General features: G+C 39.3%; 1 protein-coding gene across 1 annotated transcript in view; it reads left to right on the top strand.

Moving 5' to 3' along the window:
• The first annotated feature begins 1,696 nt into the window (after positions 1 to 1,696).
• LOC108005713 (uncharacterized) overlaps positions 1,697 to 7,874 on the top strand; it is a 79,577-nt gene continuing 73,399 nt past the window's right edge. The window contains exon 1 of the mRNA XM_036815629.3: positions 1,697 to 2,226. The gene's annotated coding sequence lies outside the window, so the exon portion shown is untranslated. The remainder of the gene's footprint in view (positions 2,227 to 7,874) is intronic.

Raw genomic sequence — 7,874 nt, 5'->3', positions numbered from 1 at the left:
TCCTAAGCTGCGACTTGCAGGTGTGGACTTTTAATAAGGGGATTATTTTTCCAGTTTTTTTGGTTTATAGAGCGTCCGTAGAGTTCACAGAACCTTAGAAGCCTTAAAAAAATGTAATCAGAACTCCCGAACTACAAGTACAGCAATTAGGTACTGAAAATATAAAGATTTAATCTATTTTATTGAAAAAATTCAGTTTGTGGTATCCTTTCTCTTTTAGAGCGAGATACTGTACAATCGTATGTTTCTGAAAAGCGTAATATTTCCCTTTCCAGGTAAAAACCACATTAACTAAGAATGGTACAAAATTAAATATATTTTTCTAACATCGTGAGATCTCAAATTAACCCAAGATTATATGTTTCAGTTCATTAAATTCTAATTCAAAAAAAAGAAGTAAAAAAGCACGACTCTATCGCCTTCAGTAAATAAAGGATGTGATATCGAATTTTGTGATTAAAAATGACTACACATTCGACTAAATAAATACACTTAGAAAATTTGTCTCATTTGGTCTAAAGTCAGCAAGATATTTTACAGCAACCCGAATAAGAAGCTTTTGTTTGTTTGTCCCAAAACGTTTTTTAATCGTCCTGGAAATTTTAGACGTTGTTAAACAGCTGCATAAAAGAAACTTTAGTTCTCCACTTTTGGAAAAAACGCTAATTTCGCGGGAAAACAGCCATAAATAGATACATTTCGTACGACCGTAACTTGTAAACTACTTAAGCTACAGACCTGTACTTCGTTGTTTTTCATTCGTCGCGCTTGGACGAAATCGTAAAGCTAATTGTCTGGACAGGCATAGCGCCGCATCAGAAAACTTTAGAAAGTTTATGTATCTAATAGATCGTATAATAAATTTTCGTCACAAAAGTTGATACCAGAAATTTTTTGTATGTTGAAGGTGTGATCGTCACTTGCTTTTTACCTCTTTAAGAGGTGTTTTTGTTTGATAGCTTGATGGTTTTGTTGAAAAATAAATAGTTTGAAATCGAAATGGATCATTTTGAATTGTAAATAAAACTGTATTAAGATGAAAATAGTTAAATTTGAAGGTCAATATAAACTGTTTATACGAACACTATAGACCCAACAACTTGAATGTAGATCGCATTATATGGGTATACTTTTATCTATTCGGGTACTTTAAACTGTATTTTATATCTATTTCCTTATCTTTTAAGCACCATTTGGTTCGTCTCTGGACTTGCATTCCTGCAAATCCGAGCCCACCTGACCATCGCAATGCCGTGCCAGAATTAACCCACATTAACCGTAGTCAGGCCGAAATCGGGAACACAATGGCCCCGGAAAAATGCGCATGTCCAAGCGAATCCCTGACGCATGCAACATTTTCTGACAGCAATCAGATGTTTTGGAATGTTGGCGCCCAGACACCCACACCGACGCACTGGCAAACGCTCACACAGACGCGGGAGCTTTGTTTTTGTTAACCTTGCCTAACGACGAATGGCGAAAACAAAACAAAAACGTGGAGAGGCGCAGCGAGAGAGCGAAAAGGGGAGCACGTGCGGAGAAAAGAGCGCAGGTGCGCTGCGCATGCGCAGAGAAAGCGCTGAATGGAAGCGGGAGAAAGGCGGAAAAGTCGGAGAGAGCGGTGAAAGCTCTTTTGGCCTGCCTTTCGGGCCGTCCAGGATTCCGAGTTTGTGGCCAAGTCATTACGTTCGAACGCAGTAGTTGGAACAAGGACGCGTTACGTGCAGAAACCCAGCGCGCAGCCCGGAAAATCGCATAAAAATCGCCTAAGCGCGCTGTCACCAGCGGATAAAATTAAAAATTAAATAAATATGCAGCAGTGCAAAAATTACAGAAAATTCTGCTGCCCCTATTGAGGAGTTCAAAGTGCCACAGTGCTTTTGTGTGTTCTTGTGTTCTGACCAAGGGAAAATTGTGCCAAATCAGCAGATAGTCGTTACGTATACGCAACGTGTGCGGAGTGTTGTTTTATTGATTGCCAGGCAGTGGGGCCACACTTAAACAAAGGAAAATGCTGATGAAACAGTGAGGATTTAAAGAGCAGCCTCTCCGCCGAGGCTCGAGCAGTGAAATGTGTGCAGCTGACAGTCAAGGTCGCCGCCGCCTCATGTCACCCACAAAAACATAAGGATCTACACCGAGAAAAACAATAATAATAAAAGCAAACGAAGCGTTTTCGCAAGCAGTTCGAAGTCATCAGCAGCTCATCAACGAAGCGAACTTAAAGTAAGCAAAGTGCCAAGTCAGTCAAAAAATCGAAAATACCTCACTTGATACGAAGCAGGGGGAAAGTCGGTGTGGAAAGGCGGTAATCCCACCGAGAAAGCAGCCCTCTTGGTGTGTGTGCCACAAGCTTATCTCCTCGGTTAGACACACACGGATACATTATGTACCCTGTACAAAGGAGCATATAGATAGGGGAGCAATCCTTAAGCCGGCTACAAAGACAAGTCTGCAGGCAGCCTCTTGTCGCCGGATTCTTGCATTCTTTTTGCAGGACAACGAACCGAGTATCAACTGTTGGATTATTTTTGTATTGGTTATTTTCGTGCGCCCCGGCTGACACAGTTTCTGCAGCCTTTGTCTATTATTTGCGGCCTGTGACTGCATTACAGGTAGGCCTGCCAAACGAACTCTGAGACAGGTCAGGACACAGATTTCCGGATCGAGTGCCTGAGTAATGAAAATGTGGCTTTCTGCTTTGTTTTCGGGCTTGTGGCAGGCAAATCCCTAATGGAATTGAGTGGATGGCACACACAACGGATGGCAGAGTCATTTAATTTAAATATTTAAAAATGGCCTGCACTCGAGATAGAATATATAGAGTAGGAGTCAGGTTGTGAAAATAATATACATACTTATTTTGTGACTCACAAATATCCTTGAAAAAAGAAATGTTTATGAGGGAAAACAAATTTACAAATTTGTGTTTTAGGATTTGAAAATGTTAGGTGATTACAATGTAAAACATAGGAGAAACAAATTATTTTGAGAAAAAGGAAAAAAGGAATTCTTTTCAAAATAAATTCTCAAAAGCTTGATTTCAAATTCAAATTTATTTTAGATACTGTGTCCTGTTCCAATTTAAAAAATGTTAAATTAAAAAGTTCAAGGACATTTTCTGAGAATTGTGTGCTCCTAGCAACGCCTACTTGCCGTAAATTTCATGGAAGTGACATCAAAGAAATTCTGCTAACAGATCTGATATCTTATGTTTTGAAAGAGGCACCGAACTTTTCTGCTTATCAATGTACCCTACAACTCGTCTCAAGTTAATTTTGCTTTAAAGATTGTTGATGGCGACCCATTATGCGTTATATACACCCGCCCTTTTCAACTTTGTCAGTACGAGTACGAGAAAAAGGAGGGGAAACATCAACTCACATCAAGTGGAGGTTCCCGCCCACGTGGCGTATGAGTTATGCATTATGGCTTGCCGCTCCGAGACTTTCCCCAAATATATTTCCATCATCCCAGGCACTTTGTTTGCTCTACGCATTACGACAAATATTTGCCCATCGGACAACATATTCTTGTGTTGTCTTCTGGGTTTTTCTGCTGTTGTTCTGTCTTCTTTTTTGTGATTTTACTTGTTTGTTACTTTGGCGTGTGGGCCGTGCGAGAACGAGGTCAGAGCTAAAATCTAAGCCGTAAGCTCTAGCCAAAACAGCTGATGTCAGCAGAAAATGTGTGCACGAAACGTGTTTTTTGTTTCAGACTCTGCCGAGAACTACACAGAAATAAAATCCAGAGCAAGGAACCGGGTTGTGGAATATGTTTTCTGAGAAGTTATTCGAGCTAAAGGGAAAATAAGGATGAAAGAGTATCAAATAGTAGAGCTTCCACTAAAGTGCATAGCCAAAAACTAGCCAAAATTCATAAATTTTTGTAATTAACTAGGTTTAAATTAAACAGTCGTCATTTCTTGAAACTTTTGCGATATATTCGAATATGTTATTTACAATTTTGAATTTGAAATCTATGGATTGAAAAAGAGTTACTATGTTAGTAAGCCTCAAATAAAATTCCTATAAAATTAAAAAACAGCACCTAACCTAGGATAAAGCCTAATTAAATTTGTTCAAGTGTAGGGGCGGACATACAAGTCACTGAAAGTGGGCGTGGCCATGGAGGTGGTTCTCTAACAGCCACTCGACCATGGCCGAGAGCAGTGTCAAAGACTTTTTGCGGGCTCTGATTTATCAGCAGTGCACCCCGCAGGCGACTGCTGCACCCACACCCGTCTGGTCCTGAGTTCCCTGGCATAAATTAAGTGTTTATTTTGGCTTCAGCTGGGATATCGTTACATTTTATGCATGCCAAACTCCCTCGACTGGTCATCATAAATTTGTTTTGTGCAGCCCGCTTTTAGGCGTTTCTTGCAGTGTGTTTGCTTCCATGGGTGGAGAAATGAAAGTGTGCCAAATCGGAAAAGAAATGCTTGGAATTGAGGAAAGTATTCCCATCGATTTCATTCAGCCTGGATTCGTGAAAATTTATCACTTCGTAAAAGTTTCGAAACTATGTTATTAAAATGGTAACGGCAATTACTCAAAGTGAAATCTTAAAATTTATAGAGGCAATATCCATTTATCAGAAAATGTTTGTTGTCTTATAAGCATTAAATTTGAACCAGCTTATAAAAAAAAACTTTACATTTTCTAGGTAAAAATAAATATTACAGTAAAAGCAACTTCCTAAGCACATTTATAAATAAGTTTTAGATTTTGTGGCTTGCGTAAATCATTTGAATCACAAAATAATTTATACTTACTATCGACTATCTGATACCCAATTCTTCGTTCAACAATTTAAAAATAAATATGCCTCAAGATGGCGCCAGGTGAAATTTATACACCAATGGTTTCCTTCTACCCGTTTCATATTTATGAACGAATACAATATACCCTTTACCACCTCTATGGTTAACTGGCATAAAGAAATAGTGGAACACATGTACTCATACAGAAAAGGGTATTTCGGCAGCTCTATTAATATGACTAATAAACATTTGTGTTACCACATGGGCGCTCACACAGGATTCATGTTATTTATATAAGCTTCTTCCATATTTAAAGCTAATGCCGTATGCACATTTCAATCTCGAAACCGGAAAAAGCAAAGAGAGGTGAAAGGTGGCGGGAAAAAAGGAAACTCTCGCTGATTTATGTGCTAGTTTTCCTGGCGATTTCTCGCTTTTTTTGTGCGCTTTCCTTTTTCGTTTTTTGCCTCTCTAACTAGTTTTTGAGAGTTGTGCAGAAGCATTTTACTCCAATTAAATTTTCATGCCATATGAGCATTTCGCACAGCAACTGGGACAACAACAAGGACGAGAGTGGCGCACAACGCGACGCTATTTTCAATTTCCGCTGCACAGAAGAACAGAAGTACAGAAAGGAATGCGATTTTTAACACAATTTCACTTTGCCGAGCTAACAACAGGCTGCGAGTGTGCCACTGTGTGAGTACTTGGCATAGAAAACGTTGACGTCTAAAAACAACAGACCAGACCCCATCGAAAGCCCCTGCCCATCCCATACCCATCCCATACCCAATTCCATCCGACTCAAAGCCCGACGACCCGACACATCGACCCAGAAAGCCCTTCGCCTCACTCACCGACTGACAGTTCAAGTCAAAATGCCCTTTTATTGAGATTTAAGCATTTTTGGGTCATTTCCGAATTGTGTTTGCGCAACAGAGATAGACACTGGCCGGGCGAGAGGGCACGGCCAGCGTTTAAATATTAAAAACCTTGTAGCGAAACTACTAGGAAGCCCGAAAAATCAATAACCAACAGCGGCCAGAGTTGAAGGCTAAGCGAGGCCCCTACAAAAATACGGAATAAAACGGGGCAGTGGAAAAAAACATTTAGCCAACAACCAAAATGGGCATTTTGCATGCATAGATACATGAGACCTGCGAAGGATGGCCGCACATGATGAAAAAGGATACACATGACTGCGAAAAAATAAAACGAGGGAAGAGAATGAAAAACAGAAAAAGTTTTTAAAAAGCTTGTTTTATTGGCATTTAGCCTCGGCTTGTTTGAGCACACAATATAACATGATATTGTAATGTAAATAGTTAAGCCAACACGGTTTTTTCCAGTAATGATTTCGAGTTTTAAAGTAGGGATTGCATCACAAGTGGGCCAGTGAATCAATGAATTTCATTTTTTCACATATTTTTGTAACAAAAAGTTTTCTTGTTTACGTATCGTTAGATCTAATGTTACAATTGTAATACGAACTCGTACTTGTACTTTTTTAGTTACAAAAAGTTTTCCCTTGCTTACACATCGTTTTGCTAATGTTACAATCGTTCCAACTTGAAACATAGATGTGTAAAATTAAAATTGGTTTTTTAGTTGTCAGATTCTTTTTCTCTGTTGATTGAGGTTTTTGGTAATTTAAAACTGAAAAGCTAAGTAATAAAAGTTAGATAAAATATCGTATATTACCAAATTAACGTGCCATCTTATATGCACTTCGATGTCTGAACTGTTGTTTTCCTTTAAATATTTAAAGATACAGTTTTCTCTTGAATTCTTAATGAGATTTAATTTTAAAAATACATTGATTATTTGAAATTACCTGTATCTAGCCAAATTTCGTTTAAAATGTCTAATAACTACCATTACTTTTAGTTAAACTTAAGACTTTTCACTGTAATATTTACAATATAAAAATCGTGGAACGTTGATCCATACTAAATATAATATCTTGACAACAAAAATATCAAGAAGTACATATATGTATTCTATCTATCCATCCAAATCTTAAAGATTGAAAGAAGATTATAATTATATTAAATAAATAAGTGCAGTATTTTCGCTCCACAAAATCGATGTAGGTTTCGTGGTAGGTCCCATAATAGGCCCGAATTTCCCTTATGACATCAATCAACTTTAAGTATCAGACATATGTAGCACACCGTTATCCAAATGCGGAACCGGAACCCATTTGCTGGCCAACATATCAAATCTAAATTACCATAATGCGACCGACATTTTATTCGGGGCTTCCGTGATACTGGTACTTTCACTTTGACTTTCGCCGACCCCCAGCTAGTTTGTGGGTCCCCCTTCGAGTGAACTCTTCTTTGGGCCATTTCGGTTGCTCTTGGCCCTCTCGCGTGTACGGGTTTAATATATCGCGGCCTTATAATGTACGTACTGCTGTTTGCTCTTTGCCTTGCATGCTGAAAATGGAACTCGGAACTCTCGGGGTAAAAACAAATTACATATGAGTTAGCCCCGTTTTCCGTTCTGCAGAGCCCACCACCACCACCCCTTTTAGCCTTTTCGCAGTCGCTTCAAGGCCACAATAGCGGTCAGGCCGTAGTCGGTCAAAGTTGGTTGCTGTTTGGGTTTAGCTCTGCAATTATATTGTACTGTGTTTCCTTTTTTCGGAGGGGCAAACTCTCGGCTCTAATGAAAAATGTTCGCCGGCAGAGCGGCTGCTTTTCATGTTTTCATAAATAATTAAATTTCTCGTTTTGTTCGGCCTTTGTGAGCAGCACGAGCGAGGGAAAAAATGAAATTGAAATGGGCACAGGGTCGCCACTAATTAGGAGCGTATTTCACTGGACTTCGTTCCCAGAACGGATGCACTAAATTGGCAGAGAAAGCGGGGGAGCGGGGAAAGTTCGAGGGTCTCAATTCAAGTTGCTTCTTGTCAAGTTGCTGTTGCCAATTATGCAAAGTTTTCGGAAGCAACTTGACGTGGCCAATTGCAAACTGAAGCACTTGGCCTGGCTTTTCCAGGGGTCGGTGTTTTTGTTTTCGATAGTGTGCCCAATGGCCATTTGACAAGATAAGATGCGGAAATAAACAAGCCTGTTCTGAAGTTGTCCAATAAATATTTTGATAC

The sequence above is a fragment of the Drosophila suzukii genome, chromosome 3, assembly GCF_043229965.1.
Source record: "Drosophila suzukii chromosome 3, CBGP_Dsuzu_IsoJpt1.0, whole genome shotgun sequence".
NCBI lineage: Eukaryota > Metazoa > Arthropoda > Insecta > Diptera > Drosophilidae > Drosophila > Drosophila suzukii.
This window is presented reverse-complemented; position numbering and strand designations above follow the sequence as displayed.